The sequence below is a fragment of the Lolium perenne genome, chromosome 2 (assembly GCF_019359855.2).
Source record: "Lolium perenne isolate Kyuss_39 chromosome 2, Kyuss_2.0, whole genome shotgun sequence".
Lineage (NCBI taxonomy): Eukaryota > Viridiplantae > Streptophyta > Magnoliopsida > Poales > Poaceae > Lolium > Lolium perenne.
In genome coordinates this window covers 330,719,943-330,736,740 of record NC_067245.2, presented here as the reverse complement: position 1 = coordinate 330,736,740, position 16,798 = coordinate 330,719,943, and the positions used below count along the sequence as shown (strand labels likewise).

The window sequence follows — 16,798 nt, the reverse complement described above, 5'->3', positions numbered from 1 at the left end:
CTAGATTTAGATGTGCGCCTTGGCGCACGATCCCGTAAAATTCGTGCCGATGTACACTTTATATACCATTGCTAAAAAAATAGGTGAAAACTGATAATCAATTTCTTCGGTTTTAGAAAACAAAAATCAATAGGATAATCTTAGGATAAAGCAAACAAAATTACAAATGAAGTAGAAACATTTATATACAACCAGGGAAACAAAAGAAATATATTATAGTAGCAAACACTCAATGACTATGTCAAGAACAACATAAGCAAGGAAGGAACAACAAAAGTAAGTCGGACCATCTATAAAGGGAATAATTTTGATGTTGGTAAAATTGAGTTAATGAAATCCACAAGAGCAATGACATTAGGATCCTTCACCCATGTTTGATCTGGAATTTCCATCTAACTTTAGTGAATGTATATCTGAAATACTAACCATGTCCACTCTTATCCAAAAATAGAGATAAACATATTTTTCCGCTGCAGTAAGTCCCACCCTTTATCACTTCGGCTACTCTTCCCAACCGACTTTTTGCAACTTCCCATAATTACTCTCAAGAATGATCCTGACTTGAAGATGGCATATTGGCTCAATCTTTACAACAGAAGACCAGAAAATGTAGGCAGATTAGAATCTTGATAGATGACTGGCGCAATCTCCATTTATCAGTGCAAGTAACCTGTAATAACCATTTTAGTCTCAGGATAAACACCACAAAATGCAAGTACATCAGAATGTTGATTAAAAGTAAGATGAACCTTGACCTGGTTTATAAGAAACAAATAATTGGAACAACTCATCTAGGGCCTAGGTTGTCGGAGTGAGGGATCACACATGCTGCCTCTTCTCACAGTCTATGTATCGATAATTGTATGCTCTAATATCAACTAATTATAAGAAACTGAGGCTTCTCTTGGAATGATGTAAAATTAGTGCATCCACTCCTGGGTGAAATAAGTTCTTAATATCAAAATGATCTAAAAAAAATTACACATGTCCATGTGTGTACATGCAAACTTTAGTGAAGATAACTTTTCTATCCTATACTAAAAAATATTTATGTTTCCAAAATTGCAGTTTCGGGGCACCCATCTTTATTTTTACTTTTGCCATTTATCTAGAAATGTGCTCCCTAGAGTAACTATCGGGTTTGTGTCCTTGCAACAAGGGCCCTGATTGGTTGGGTATCTAATGAGAGACTGCAATATGTTGTTATTGATATACTGGATCATTTACCTTGCGGAAGCTGTGAAGTGGCAGCTCACAGTTCTCAGTGCTCTGATCCTCATGTATCAGCTAAGACGCAAAGTCTTCTACATTCAATTCACTTCATGGCCTTTTGCTGCAGCTGTGTTCTCTTCTCGATAACAAATTTAGAGGTCAGTCGGACAGTAATAAGGAGGATCAAATTCTTGGCCATCTGATTAATGTACTCTCAAAGAGCTATTGGCTTGGTTGCCACAAATTATGCAGATGCCCTGTTGTAAGTACTCCTAGATCATACTTGTTGGTTTTGGATCAGATGATTGATGTTGCAAGAACAGGGAAAAGAAACCACACTGATGCCATCCGGTCACTGCTGTTATAGTTGACCTTTGCGTTATATACTGGCCTCTCCTCACCCAAAATCAAAAGCGGAGCTCTTCCAACTGAGTTATATACTCCAATATTTGTTGAAGATTTGCTAAGCCTATTTTGTATGTTTGACACGGATGGCTACCATCTAGGTTTATCACCGGATATCAATGACTATAGTAGTGTTGTGTTGTGTTGTCTGGACTGACAACTTCAGTAATAATTGTGTACGCAGTACATATAACATCTGTTGTTCTAGTGAGTCACGCCTATAGCACAGATATTGGACCTGAAGTGCAAGAGTAGCAAGACAACATGAGACTGCTAAAGCTGGAGGTATTCACAAAGAATGCATAGTGAAAAGCATCCTCAGACCTTGTTCATATTTTGAAGTGTATTCAGGGGCGGGAGCAGGATTTCGACACTGGGTATTCATAATAGTCGTGTTTTTGCCAGTTAAAGCTTATAAATTATATTTTCATTAAATGCCGTTTGGAGACTGAAAAAATTAAACTAAGGGATTGAAATATCTTCTGAACAAGCCTGCATGACACCTTGGGTCATGTGTTTCCATCAACTGTCGTGGTTGGATTTAGATCGGAGGAGACCCTTCGGTCTGAGGAGCACACGTACTGTCCATGTGAGTTGAATATTAGCTGAATACCCATTATTTTTGGTAAAAGATTTTGTATATATAGTGTATGTGTTGTAGGGGCTTAGTTGAGAATAGGAAAGAAAGAGAGGTCAAAAAATGTAAGAGAACCAAACTCACCTGTATATCTCTGTATGTGAAGGAATGAAGGGGCAACTTCCAGAGATCTCTCAAATCCTCATCGAATAACCACATGGTATCAGAGCAGGAGTGACCGGCGGGGGTTGCCGGCGGTAAATCGGTGGCGTGCAGCGGAACTCCAAGCTTCCAGGGTCATCAGTACAGCCAGACGCAGCAGGCCCAGGGCGGAGGTGCTGCTGTGAGCGTGGGCGCGTCGAGGTGCCGCGTGCGGAGATGGCGGCCGGCAGCGTGCGTGCGACCAGGAGAAGGAGGAGCGTTGTAGCAGGAAGCAGCGGCAAGGTAAGGAGACAGGCAGCAACGCCTTGGTGAGAAGGACTTCAAGAGGTGGAGGCAGCAGCGGCTAGGTGCAGACTGCAGAGGAGTGTGCCCTTCTCCTGCACCAGGCTGTTCTGGTGGCTGAGTGTTGTTCGTGTGTGGGAGCTACAACAGTACTGCTGTGTTGTGGCATCAAAAAGGAGTAGAGCATCCACTTGCTCTTTGGCTGAGAGCAGAGCGGAGCTTGTTCCCTGTCCGAAAGAATTGGTTCGTGTTGCTGACAAATTGCATAGGTAAAATCGGAGTGTGCTTGTTCTGTTTGGGCAAGGTTGCAGGTGGTTCGACCAAGGAAAAAGTGCCAGTAATATTCTGTTTGGAGAATTTGCAATTGTGTTGTGAGCTATGTATAGAAAATGTCAAGCTAGGTTTGGTGGATTTGGTAAGTACGGGGTGGCATTGGATAATGGACCAGGCAGAGGTAAAGGACTTGGTGATGATGTTGTGAAATCTTGGCGAAGAGATGGGGATTGGCTGTGTCCAGAGACAAGCTGTGGGAATGTAAATTTTGCATTCCGTGGTACGTGTAATCGTTGTGGAACTGTACGTCCTCCCAGTGTCAGTGGAGTATGTGATGGTAGAGGGTCTCAAATGGTCACTGTCCAGATGACTGTTGATGAGTTAAGAAAATGGTACAATTCAAGGGAATGAAACAAAGTGATAAGAGATCTCGGGAAGCAGCTACTGTCTCGGCTGATCTTTTTGGTAATAATTCAGTTTCTGGTGAAGGTAATTGCAGTGATAAACCATGGTTGATTGATTCAGGGGCATCTCGGCACATGGCTGGCTCTTATAAAGACTTCTACAATTATAGTCTTGACTGTGCAAATCAACATGTCAAACTTGCTGATGGTTCCATCCAAAGTATTAAGGGGTCAGGAGATGTTAAGTGTACTCCACACATGACTCTTTCATCAGTGATGCATGTTCCTTCATTCCCTATTAATCTCATGTCCGTTGGTTGTATAACTAATGAGCTAAATTGTGCAGTCATATTTCTCCCTTATGGATGTATATTTCAGGAACTTGGAACTGGAAAGATATTGGGGACAGGCACTATATGTGAAGGTTTATATTACTTAAATGGTTGCATGTCAACTGCAGTGGCTGCTACCTTGTCAATGTCCCCTACAGATGAGTTTCTCATACTTCATCGTCGATTAGGGCATATACCTTTTATGAAGTTTGGTCAGCTGTATCCTAGCCTTTATGGCAAGGTTGATAAGGGGAAGTTAGTATGTGATGCCTGTGAATTTGGCAAACATATTAGAAGCTCCTACCTGTTGTCTGATAATAGAAGTGCAAAACCATTCCAAACTATACATTCTGATGTTTGGGGTCCTAGTGGAGTTGTGTCGATCAATGGGTATCGTTATTTTGTGACTTTCATTGATTGTTGCACCAGAACAACCTGGTTATATGTCTTAAAGAACAAAAATGATGTTTTTGAATGCTTTAGAGACTTTCATAATTTGGTTATGAATCAGTACAATGCTCAGCTGCAGATTTTCCGCACTGATAATGGCACAGAATATGTGAACAAGCTCTTTGATGAGTATTTGTCAAGCTTTGGCATTATTCATCAAACTACTTGTCCAGGTGCTTCTGAACAGAATGGTCTAGCTGAACGAAAGAACAGACATTTATTAGAAGTTACTCGTTGTTTAATGATGGAAATGAATGTTCCCAAATTCCTATGGGGTGAAGCTATGATGACTGCTGCATATTTGATCAATAGGATGCCAACAAGAGTACTTGGTGATAAAACACCTATAGAATGTTTAACTGGTAAAACAACTTATGTGTTCCCACCAAAGGTGTTTGGGTGTGTATGCTTTGTAAGAGATCATAGGCCGTCTATGGGTAAGTTGGACCCAAGGGCTTTAAAATGTGTATTTGTTGGGTATTCTGGTAAGCAAAAGGGGTATAAATGCTGGTGCCCATCAGAGAGGAGAATGTTTATCAGCATGGATGTTACTTTTAGAGAGAATGCACCCTTTTATGGGGAACCAACTGACTTGACTGATGTCTTCCCTGATTTGTTCAATGATGATAGCTCAGATGGAGTCTTGAGGACAGGGGGAGATGAGAGAAGAAGAGACAATGATGCAACTTCACAGAAGATGATTATTGGAGTAATTCCAACTGGAGATGAGCCTGATGGTAGAGATGAAGATACATCAAATGCTAAACAAGATCACACTCAGGGGGAGCAGCAAGTATATCAACCTGAAGGAACTTCACAGAAGATGATTATTGGAGTAATTCCAACTGGAGATGAGCCTGATGGTAGAGATGAAGATACATCAAATGCTGAACAAGATCACACTCAGGGGGAGCAGCAAGTATATCAACCTGAAGGGTCAAGATGGCGGAAAAACCTTCAGGTTTATTCCCGAAGACACCGAGTAGAGAAGGATCAGGTGCAGGGAGAGGAAGATATTTTATTGAGACAGAGTTCTGAAACTCAAGGCTACTCAGACATACAAGAGCCGAACTCGAGTCCTTCTGCAAGTGATGGTATAATCTCTCCTCCACATGATGATTTAGATCTCCCTATAGCTCTAAGAAAACAATCTCGCACTACTGCTGGTAAATTACCATCAAACTTGTCCCAATATGATGTCTCTAATTATGTTTCATATTCATCTATGGGCCCCCAATACAAAGCATTCATAGCAGCACTGGACTCTACTTTACCTATACCACGTAACTGGCAGGAAGCAAAACAATACCCAGAATGGAGGAAAGCTATGATGGAGGAGATGGAGGCACTTGACAAAAACAATACTTGGGTACTTACTACACTTCCTCCTCATAGAAAGATTGTTGGTTGTAAATGGGTATTTACTGTAAAACAAAATCCAGATGGTAAAGTGGAAAGATATAAAGCTAGATTGGTGGCAAAGGGCTATAGCCAAACTTATGGAGTGGATTATGGTGAGACTTTCGCACCAGTGGCAAAAATGAACACTATTAGGGCCGTTATATCTATTGCAGTAAACAATGAGTGGAAATTGTTTCAAATGGATGTAAAGAATGCCTTCCTTCATGGAGATCTACATGAAGAAGTTTACATGGAGATACCTCCAGGTTTTAATAGCAGAGAAACTGTCGGTAAAGTATGCAGGTTAAAAAAATCTCTTTATGGGCTGAAACAATCTCCTAGAGCTTGGTTTGGGAGGTTTAGGAAGGAAATATGCTCTATGGGCTATCGACAAAGCAATGCAGATCACACCCTCTTTTTTAAACACCGAGGTGGCAAGATTGTTATTCTTATTGTGTATGTTGATGATATTGTGATCACAGGTAATGATGATGATGGGATAGCATGCTTGAAGAAGATGTTGGCAAAATCATTTGAAGTCAAGGATCTGGGTTTTCTTCACTATTTCCTAGGCATTGAGGTTGTATATGGACCACAAGGTATTTATCTATCCCAGCGAAAATATGTGCTTGATTTACTTGCTGAGACTGGGATGCTAGGGTGTAAACCAGCTTCCACACCTATAGAGTTGAATCATCATACTCGTGCTGACCTGGGTGACACACTAGATAAACAAAATTACCAGAGACTTGTGGGGCGCTTGATTTACTTATCACATACTAGACCAGATATTGCATATGCTGTTAGTATCGTCAGTCGATATATGCATGATCCCAGAACCAGTCATATGGATATTGTAAAACGAATCTTGAGATATCTTAAAAGCTGCCCTGGGAAGGGAATTCTGTTTTCCAAGAACGGGCATCTAAAAATAGAAGGGTACACAGATGCAGATTGGGCTGGGTGTTTGGATGATAGAAAATCCACCTCTGGGTATTGTATGTTCATCGGTGGTAATTTAGTGAGCTGGAGGAGTAAAAAGCAAAGTGTTGTTGCAAGGTCAACAGCGGAAGCGGAATTTAGGTCAATGGCCTCAGGATTCTGTGAATTAATATGGCTGAAGTTGTTGCTAAAGGAGCTTAAATTGTTTGACAATACACCTCTTCGTGTGTATTGTGATAACCAAGCTACAATCAGAATTGTGAACAATCCTGTATACCATGACAGGACAAAACACATTGAAATAGATCGACACTTTATCAGAGAGAAATTAGATGAAGGGGTAATTCAGGTTTGTTATGTTAGATCTGGGGAACAACTAGCTGATGTATTAACAAAAGGTGTCTGTAATGTAACTTTTATGAAATTATGTAGCAAGATGGGGCTTGTGAATATTTCCGCCCCATCTTGAGGGGGAGTGTTGTAGGGGCTTAGTTGATAATAGGAAAGAAAGAGAGGTCAAAAAATGTAAGAAAACCAAACTCACCTGTATATCTCTGTATGTGAAGGAATGAAGGGGCAACTTCCAGAGATCTCTCAAATCCTCATCGAGTAACCACAGTATGCATGAGGTACTTTGGGTATTATGAATAGTACGTGTCCATGTGAGTTGAATATTAGCTGAATATCATGCAGGCCTGTCCATGTGAGTTGAATATTAGCTGAATATCTTCGGTCTGAGAAGATATAAGCCAAGTGTTGTAAATAGGTTGATGGTGAAAGCACCAAAGAATATATATTGGTGCTGAAAAAAAATCTCACTAAACAAAAGCTATATACCAGAGCTTATTACACTATGATATCCACAGGGAAAGGACAAATCAATACATACTCTATTGCTACCATAGGTCTAATCTTTCACTGGCCCAACCATGGAGATTTGGGACATAGCCTAGCAACAATATATTTATCCGGCATTCTATTGTACTTACAGAATTTTGTTAGATGGCTACACAGCTTCTCTTCAATGGATGTTGCTAGTTCTAGAGTGACAAAACTACAATGACTTACAACGTCGCAGAATAAGTGATAGCATTAGCATATATAATATTTTTTCTGTTGATTATTATGCCATAGACCAAATCAAGTCTCGTTTAATAAAGTTTTTACAGTAATCATTGTTGCAAAATAAGGACTTTTCTGCCATAGTTTTACCTTGTCACTGAATGACAGAGTTTTACCTTGTCACTGGACATTGCACTTGGTGGTGAGTCCAAAAGCTTGCTCACTGATGAATGCAGTGATTTAGAAGTAAATACCAAAATAAATATTTTTAGACAATACATCCCTCCAATAGAAAATGCGAGGTTCAAGTAGCCAAACTTTGTATGAAGCACATACACACTTTTAGGCCGAAAGCTAATGTACCTACACAACATAAATCAATTAAGTTCTAACAACTCATTTACCTACCTGATTAGAAATATCTTGTGTTTAAAAGACGATTTGTACCTTTGCATGCTTCTAAAAAAGTCACATACTTCTTGACCACAATTCCTCCGTATAGGTGAACACACTGATCATTACAAATTTCCAGCCCTGAACTCTATGAATGTACCCGTTAGGATACATTTCCTCTGTCCGTAAAGAGGTAGTATCGGTGGAATTCTCTAACAGGATTCTGCATAGACCTGTTGATTGGATATCCAAGTCGCAGTGTACCAAGGACTAAAGTAATTCAATTCCTGCAAGGAACACATATTATCATTACCAAGGCCTTAAAGCTCACCAGCAACAATAGTGGAAGAAAGAATGCCACACTAATTACTCGATGAAAGCAAACCATGAATTGATATTGTCCTATTTCCAGACACATTGAGCTGATATCCAGATGAATCATTATAGAAGGGAAAAAACAAAGACGACAAAATAAGCAGCTGGGCAGTGGCTACTACCTAGCCATAGTGAAATACAAATATATGGCTTACACAAGTTTTTGAGTATCCCTTTATTCCTCATCAGCTGCAGCTATCACAATCTCCTTATCTCTAAGGCAAAGAGTACAGAATAAGCAGAACACCAAATGCTTGGGAGCAGCAGAATAGTGAAACATCACATTCACTTTGAACTAAATTTCCTGATGAAATCTATATTGTAACGCAGTTGGATATCTTAATAATATTAGTTCTTCTCATCATTTTTTTAAAATCAAATACGGAGAAAACTCACTTTCTGGAATTAGAGTACATGTAGCCTAAGCATCTTTTAAAAATTTACAGCAATTCAGAGGATAAAGAAAAATATTGGAGACCTCAGATTTATTTATCCATGCCTATGTTTTAGTCACCATATTCTTATAAATAAAAGAAGAATTGCACAACATTCTTCTAAATTACCTATAATTGAGCATATTGTCTCATATCACAAGGAATAATAGAGACACCAGTCGATCTTATTCATCTAGCCTGCAATGCAAATATAAAAATCCACTAATTTAACTCCAGTCCATGCTAGATTTGGAGGCTGCCACATGGCTACTACAACTCATGTAAATTAGACCTGGGCACAAGATTCAATCTATTACCTTTTCACAGAGGGCAATGTGGCACAGAGTGATAACACAAGATTAGACGGGTCATGAGAGCGGGATTTCCTTGCAGCATAATGGATGCCACAGGTCAATTGATCGGCACCAATCTAGCGCAGAGGCCACGGGGAAGGCATGAGGTCAAGACCGCCAGTTAATTGTTATACGAGCTAACATTACCTTGTTGTAGAATTACAATATTTACACCCAGTTAAAGTAACATACGACCCTGCGAAAAAGAAATAACATGAAAAAGCTATTAACACACTATTTTACCAAAAAGACCAAGTAATTCTTTTTGTAGCTGAATGTAAGAATATATAGGCAACATCCACATTGTCGCTACTATTACTAAATTTTGAACTACGCATCCAGAATCTTAAATCATAATAATCACTGCAGACCAGCTGCACAATTACAAATAAATTCAACGCGGGAGAGATGACTTATACCTTTCTTGCGATGTTACGAACCACAACTCCCTGAGCGTTACGACAGCCAGCGGCCATGCTTCTGTGAGTACAAAAGAAAGAAGAACAGAGGAACTATGTCAAGCAAAAAACCTATACAAGCAAAACCTGGAAGGCGCAAGATATATGCAGCCACTTACAAAAAACAATCGTTAGGCTGGATCACATTGGTTTAGAGAGATGATAGCTGCGGATAAATTCCATTGCTGGTTACCTTTTTCATTCCTTCACTTTGTTCTGAAACTGGGGACTTCTTAGAAGGGAGCATGGATAAAAATGAGGTTCATGCGCATATTAAAAGCTTTTCCTGGTACCTGCATGTGTAGCTATGAAAAATTGCAGCAAAGAATGTGGAAAACCAAATCAATTATAAAAAAGGAAGAATGTTACAGATGATTATAATAAGAATATGAATTAGCAGTGGAACATAGAATGATATGCACAAGAAAAATACACATGATGCTACCATATAAAGTATCCTTGTACTACCTGAGAGAGTGAGAGGAGACCACAATAAGGAGATTATTGTAGATAAAGTGAAAGAATACGCTTTACTCAGATTTTCATATAGGTGACATGCGTGTTATTGGCTGGATGGTTGTCCGGTACATAAATTTGACTGCAAAAATAGAAGGAGAACAACAAATCCATCATACAGGCTGCATAGCTCTAGAAATTCATCACGGCTGTTAAAACCATGGGCAACACACAAAATTCAAAGATCTGATAATATAAAATGCAATGAGATTTGATTTTTGTAGAAAACGCGGAGATAAATAAATGGAAATAGCAAGGCAGACGAAAGAAAAGAAAGGATTGATGTTAGAAGTTTAGAACACATATGAGAATATCTCACCTGGTTGATTCAGGTGTCCTCGGAGTTAGCTTGCTAAAAAAATTAAGATAATGGCACTATATATAGTAACATTTTTTCTCTATATGTAATAACATGGACATCCCTTGATTACAAGATATGGCAAGACAATAATCTGCCAATTTTGCGAGGAATTGCCAGAGTTAGCATAAGATCCAACCTAAAATAGAGAATTCACCTTTAATTTATTTTTCAAGATTATGTTGGTACAAAATTGAGGCCTTGGATCAAAATCATCACGCATACATGATAAAACTTTCACAAACTCTTGTACCTTGTTTGAATCAACCTGCACATCAGCACACGCGGGCCCAAATGCATTTTCTTCTTCAGAAATACAACAATTGGCAGAAGTAAAAAATAGCAGTAGGAAAATCATAAACAACTTGATACTCTTTGGCTGCTAGAGTAAGGAAGTCACAACCTGAGATCTCTCTATAAGTAGTTGATGCACATCATTGCTCTGCCATCCAGATGGGAATGGTGCCAATTCCCCATTAATCTGGAAGGATTATATTTTCAGAATCAGTAATAATGGGCATACCTTTCTGAGATCATATCCAGCTTTTTGCATACCATAAACCGCACCTCTTGCACAGCTATATCAATTATCAAAAAGTGATTGCATCACACATGAAGATCCGTATTCCTGAACCAATTGCAAACATTTAGACTAAAAACTTGAGCTGCTATCGTTAATTGGGGAAAAATTTCAGAAAAACAGAAAATTACTGAGTAAACATACAAAAGATATGACATAGATTAATCTTCCCTTGCAAGTTTTATTTCAAACACCTTTTATAGGCATATATAAAAAAATAGATCTGGACAAAAAAAAGATATGCAACTATACTCGTGCAAGTCTGCATATTGGAGATTCCACAACAAGTCGGCAACCACTTCAGATAAACTATTTAATTCAGCAGAGGACTAAGAAATACAACAGCTGTTCCTTTTATAAGATGTTTTGGTAGGCTACAATGGTTTTCCAAACGTCTTATAAAAAGGAACAGAGGAAATAGCAAGATTAGAGTTTCATGCCATAACCACACCATCTATTATCTCTGGTTCAATAAGTGTTTTGTCTCCTTGAATGTTGAAAACAATGCCATAATGTTTACGAAGCTTTTGAAGTGCCTCACAGCAGCGTTCAGATCCTACAATTTGTAGCACATCCAAAATATAACTAAGGAGGCCACCAAGCAATCACGAAAAGAAACCTCAATACAAAACGCTGAAGCCTTACCATTTTGGCATGATAAATCCTCTACAGCACTCAGAAATTTTGCCGTCATCCATTGCCACTACTATGCATAAAACGGAAGTTAAGAAGTCAGAAGAAGACAAGGCAAGGAAAACAACCACAACCATGTTTACCACCAGATCCAGTGTCACAGGGATCTGCGCATCAGCGCCAGCTCAATCTCGAGGATGAACATGCCATCTTGTGCTCCCATGCCTAGGAAAAAAAAATTAGAGGGTTAAGGAGGCGGAGTCTGGCTATCCATCATGCACAACAAAGAGGGAAATGAGATGGGAGAGGTTCCCTCACCGGCGGCTATGATACGGAGGAGACCGACGGTGGCGGGAAAACCGATGGAGGTCGCATGGAGGAGGAGCATCGCACAAACCTGGCCCGCCATGGCTCCTTGCCACCGGCACCTGTTGGCCCCGCCTTGGTCGCCAACCCGCCGCGTGCCTGCCTTTGTGCACGCTCGGTCGCCATGGCAGCGCCGCCGCCGCTCCCACCTTACCGGCCAGGTCGCCGAGCGGCAAGGATGCCCCGTGCGTGCAGGGGGTGTAGAGAAGGCGGCGCGAGGGGGAGGAGGGAACCATGGAAAGGAGAGGGGGGCTGCGCCGGCAGCTTCACACCATTGGAGCCCAGGAAGAGGGGGGGTGGGAGCTAGCAGCCAATAGGATGGGGATCAGAGCATCTCCAGCCGTTGGCGCTCCCCACGGCCAAATCCGGCGCTAAATAGCGCCGGATTGGACGAAAGTTTCGACCGGGGAGCGCCGAAGTTCCAGCCGTCTCCCCGGTAGACACCAGGTGTTCGGCGTTTTTCAGAAAAAAAACATCCCTGGAAACGTCCCTGGCTGCCAAATTTCCAGCATAATTCGGCGAATTTGACCAGTTTTGCCAACATTTGGCTTATTTTTACAAATAAACGTTACAGTTCAACAAAACACGACAAGTTTTCAAGCAAATCAAATGGAAACTAGTTGGTGTTGCCTCGAAGCGTCCATATGTGCTCCACCAGATCATCCTGCAGTTGTTGATGCATTGTGGAGTCTCGAATCTCCTGACGCATAGCGATAAATGCAGCCCACGATGACGGCACCTGGTGGTTAGGCCGTGCAAGAGGACCCTCTCTGTCATATGGTGTAGCTTGTTCGCTCAGAGGAACTGGATACTTTCGCTCATTCTCGATAATCATGTTGTGTAAGCACACACAACAGTTCATCACCTCCCACATCTGATCTTTGGACCAAGTCAAAGCGGGGAACCGGACTACAGCAAATCTCTGCTGGAGGACACCAAATGCACGCTCGACGTCCTTTCGACAACCTTCTTGTTCCTTGACAAACTCCAGCTCCTTCAGGAGGACGGGGCCTGAGATAGTTTTCACAAATGTTGCCCACTTTGGATAGATACCGTCTGCAAGATAGTACCCCTTGTTGTACTGCCGGCCATTGATCACAAAGTTAACCGGGGGAGCATGACCCTCAACAAGCTTGGAGAAGATCGGCGAGCACTGCAAGACATTGATGTCGTTGTTGGATCCCGGCATACCAAAGAAGGAGTGCCAAATCCAGAGATCATGGGTAGCCACTGCCTAAAGTATCACAGTGCAGCCTTTTTTGTGACCCTTGTACATTCCCTGCCAGGCAAACAGACAGTTCTTCCATTTCCAATGCGTGCAGTCAATGCTTCCAAGCATCCCTGGAAATCCTCGAGCTTCATTGACAGCGAGGATCTTAGCAGTGTCTTCGACAGTGGGTGATCTCAAGTAGATGTCCCCGAACACTGCTATCACCGCCCTGCAAAACCGGTAGAAACAATCAAGGGAGGTGGACTCCGCCATCCAAACATAGTCATTGGCAGAATCACCAGGAGCTCCATATGCCAGCATCCGCATAGCCACCGTGCACTTTTGGAGGGCGGAAAACCCTGCCATGCCGGTGCAATCCAACTTGCATCTGAAATAAGAATCGTACTCTCGAAGGGCTTCTGGCTCATCCTGAAACGACGCCTAAAAATAGCCTCACCGTGCAATGGATCGTCAGCGAAGTAGTCGGCGTAGAGCATGCAGTAGCCCTCCATTCGCTGCCTCGGCTTGCACTTCCGGCGACCTGGTGCCGACCCACCACAGCGACCAATGGCCGACTCGGCGTACAAGCCGGACAGGCAAGTTAGGATCAGCATGTGCTCCTCGTCTTGGGCGGCAGCTGCCATTTCTTCTTCAAAAAGCTTGACGAACATCTCCTCCTCCTCCTCCTCGTCGGAGTCCATGTCTGGCCAGGCAATTGGACGAACACCTGTCGGGCGTGTCGACGAGGAGCGAAGCGAGGGAGCTGCCCGATGGCAGAAAATAGGCAGAGGGCACGACGGGTGGCGGAATATAGGCTACTGGGTGGAGGAATGACGTAGTTCAGGCAACCGGCCGACGGATTGGCGAGGGGTGGTGCCGGCGGCGATAGAGCAATGAGAGGGGAGGGGGATTTGCGTCGACAAAGTGGTGGGATTCGTGTGTTCTCTCGCCGACAGAGTGGGCCCGTCCCCGCTTTTCTCTCGTCCGGAGTCCCCGAGCGCACCCCGGGGGGCCGAGGATGGCCTAGGCTCTCCGGATGGATTAAAGGCCAAATCCAGGGGGAAAACGAGGAGCCGGGGGTGTGGCTGGGCCGAATAACGCCGTCTGGATGTAAAAAACGGCTGCCGGGGGCCTCGTCGGGGAGACGGCTGGAGATGCTCTTAGCCTAGGGTTTGGAGGGATTGGAGGAGACGAGCTACTGAGGGATTGGGGGAGAGGAACGGAGTGGGGATTGGGTGGCTGGACGACCCCTACGCCCGCAGCCACGCGTGACCAACTGGAATCTACCCGCAGTGACCGACGAGCGGACCCGGTCGTACGTGGGACCCACGCGCAGCCAGAGGCGGGTAAGACACGGCCGTTTCATGATTTTATCTAGCGAGAGGAAAGCGCCACGCGCGACCCAGCCAACCAACACGTTCGCTTCTGCCCAAAATAAACGGATCAGATGCAGTAGATGTGGAGATCCAGCGGCCCATAACCTCAGATCGCTGTGAGACCCCCTATGGGGGCATCTATTATACCTTTAGATCCCCACACCTCAACCACGGTTCCCACCCACCAGACCAACCCAAACCCTTCCCCTCCAGTCCACCTCGCCTGAGCTGAGCTCCCAAGAAGAAGCGGAGGAGAGCTGCGAGGCCACCATCCGGCAGTATCACATGGTGACGAGTGCAATAGGAGGAAAAAATCATTACTCCCGGTAGATAAAGAAACACAACGAGTCAGCAAAGCCCAGAGAGATGAACAGAGACTAGGCCAAAAGCCATTGGGCCGGCCCGTGTCCGGTCGCCTTGACCAATCAAGAGTTAATACTCCAACTCTGTAGCGACCCAGGAAAATCTCCATATTAGATTTGCTTGTTATTTTCTCTTTTATGCATCCTAATGGCATCATGCATATATTTTCAACCTCAAACCTATTTATTTTATTAAACACTATTTTATTTCTATTATAATCCTTTCTCTTATTTCAAATTGTACCTCTTCTTTCTCTGTTTATTTTCATTGCTAAAATCTATTTAGAAATGATTTTAAAACAAATAGCAAAAGAATAAAGAAAACTGTTTTATAAAAAAGAGGGGAGAGACTCCCCAGCCAACCAGGCCGTGCGGCCAAGTCGACAGCCCAACCACCGGCCCACCTAGCCCAACCGGAGGCCACCTCCACCGAAACCCTAACCTATCCAAATCCTCCTCTAGTGTTTTTGCAGCCGCCCCCCCTCTAATTATTTTCCAAAAGCCATCAGGCCCTCCCACCTCTCAGCCTCTCTCAGCTCTCTCCCCGCACGAGCTCGACCCCGACGCGACCCGTGCCCCGCTCGCCCCGAGCCGCTCCCGTCCTCTCTCCCTTCACCACCGAACGCAACCGCTGCCTCCTCCTCTCTCCTGAGCGCTGTCGCGCGCTTCTCCCTGCTCTGCCGCGCCGCCAAGGACCAGCACGTCGTCGTCCTTACACCGCGCTCCGCGCGCGAGCCACCTCGCCTTCTTCCAACCGGAGCACCGCCAGTACCCCGCCATGGAGTCCGCGTGTCCTCGTCTGCCGCCCGAGCACGGCCGCGGGAGCCGCCCCGTCGTCTGCTCCTCGAGCCTCGCCACCAGCACGTCCTCCCCTCCAAGGTCCGACCGTCGCCCTCCCCTGCCTTCCGTCGCGTAACCAAGGACGCCGTCGTTTTTGTTCCGTTCCCCGCACGGTGAAGCTCCGACTCCCCTGCATCCCCATGCGCGCGGATGTGCTCGATCCCAAGCGCCGCATGTGGTACTGCTCGTCGCCAAGGTCGTCCGGACGAGCTCAGCGTCTCCAATCTCTGCCCCGCGCCTCCAGCCCGCTTGTTTTTCTTCTGTACGGGCGCGTCCCCGTAAGATGCTCGACAGAAGTTTCTGTCCAGTGCATGTCAACGCACACCTGTCCGCCTTGATCCTCTTGCGTTCTGTGCACGCAGCAGCTGTACGTGCCTTCATGACTGCTCGCACGCGGCGCAAATGTTCTTTCGAGTTTCTCCCTGGGAAAACCAAGTGCGCCGTTGCCGACGCACCCAAGTTCCACCTCGACCCGGAGACGCCGGCGCCTTCTCAAGTTCGACACCAAGGACCGAAGCCGGAACTTCAAGTTCTTCCCGGATCCAAGACGAAGACCCCGGCTTCATCTTCTTTCTCTCCGAACCCGAATCCGGCGACCCCCCTTGTTCCGATACCGTGAGACCCATACCCTAACCAAACCTATTTTATAAATGTTCCATATAACTTGTTGCATCTCTTATCATGTGCATCTATCGTGTGCATCAACATCATCCATACATGTCGCATCGTGCATCTTGTGGTTGTTCGGGTAAATAGCGAATCACCTAAATAAATATGGAATTGTGCGGGATTGATATCTTATCCCGGTTCCATTTAAATTGTGTAGCTCACCTATGCCATGTCTTTGCCATGCTAATCCACATTTAATATGCGGGGTAGATAAACAACTTGAACCTAATAATTGTTTGTTCGGGATTCCGATTCCGCTTAACTTGGATAAGTTGCATCGCATCATGTTTGCCATGCCATGCATACCATATCTTGAGCATGCCGATTCTTCTTCCGTAGTTGTAAGCTTTGCCTCCGTTGTTTGTTGTAGCGC

At 43.9% G+C, this 16,798-nt stretch overlaps 2 long non-coding RNA genes across 10 annotated transcripts; both read right to left on the bottom strand.

Annotated features, from left to right (window-relative positions):
* Positions 1–273: 273 nt before the first annotated feature.
* On the bottom strand, positions 274–10,902 carry LOC127323395 (uncharacterized). Of its 8 annotated transcripts, XR_011752896.1 has the most exons (12): positions 10,793–10,902; positions 10,643–10,657; positions 9,984–10,113; positions 9,709–9,808; positions 9,477–9,537; positions 9,022–9,253; positions 8,834–8,902; positions 8,426–8,485; positions 7,950–8,182; positions 7,679–7,865; positions 1,228–1,855; positions 274–670 (listed from the first exon to the last, which is right to left on the bottom strand). It is a non-coding gene; the product is annotated as an uncharacterized lncRNA (long non-coding RNA). The 8 variants fall into 8 exon arrangements; XR_011752894.1 differs by having other exon boundaries at positions 10,547–10,902; XR_011752895.1 differs by having other exon boundaries at positions 10,643–10,902.
* Positions 10,903–10,907: 5 nt separating this feature from the next.
* On the bottom strand, positions 10,908–12,252 carry LOC139836208 (uncharacterized). Of its 2 annotated transcripts, XR_011752897.1 has the most exons (4): positions 11,921–12,252; positions 11,615–11,827; positions 11,421–11,525; positions 10,908–11,017 (listed from the first exon to the last, which is right to left on the bottom strand). It is a non-coding gene; the product is annotated as an uncharacterized lncRNA (long non-coding RNA). The 2 variants fall into 2 exon arrangements; XR_011752898.1 differs by lacking the exon at positions 11,421–11,525.
* Between the last annotated feature and the right edge of the window lie 4,546 nt (positions 12,253–16,798).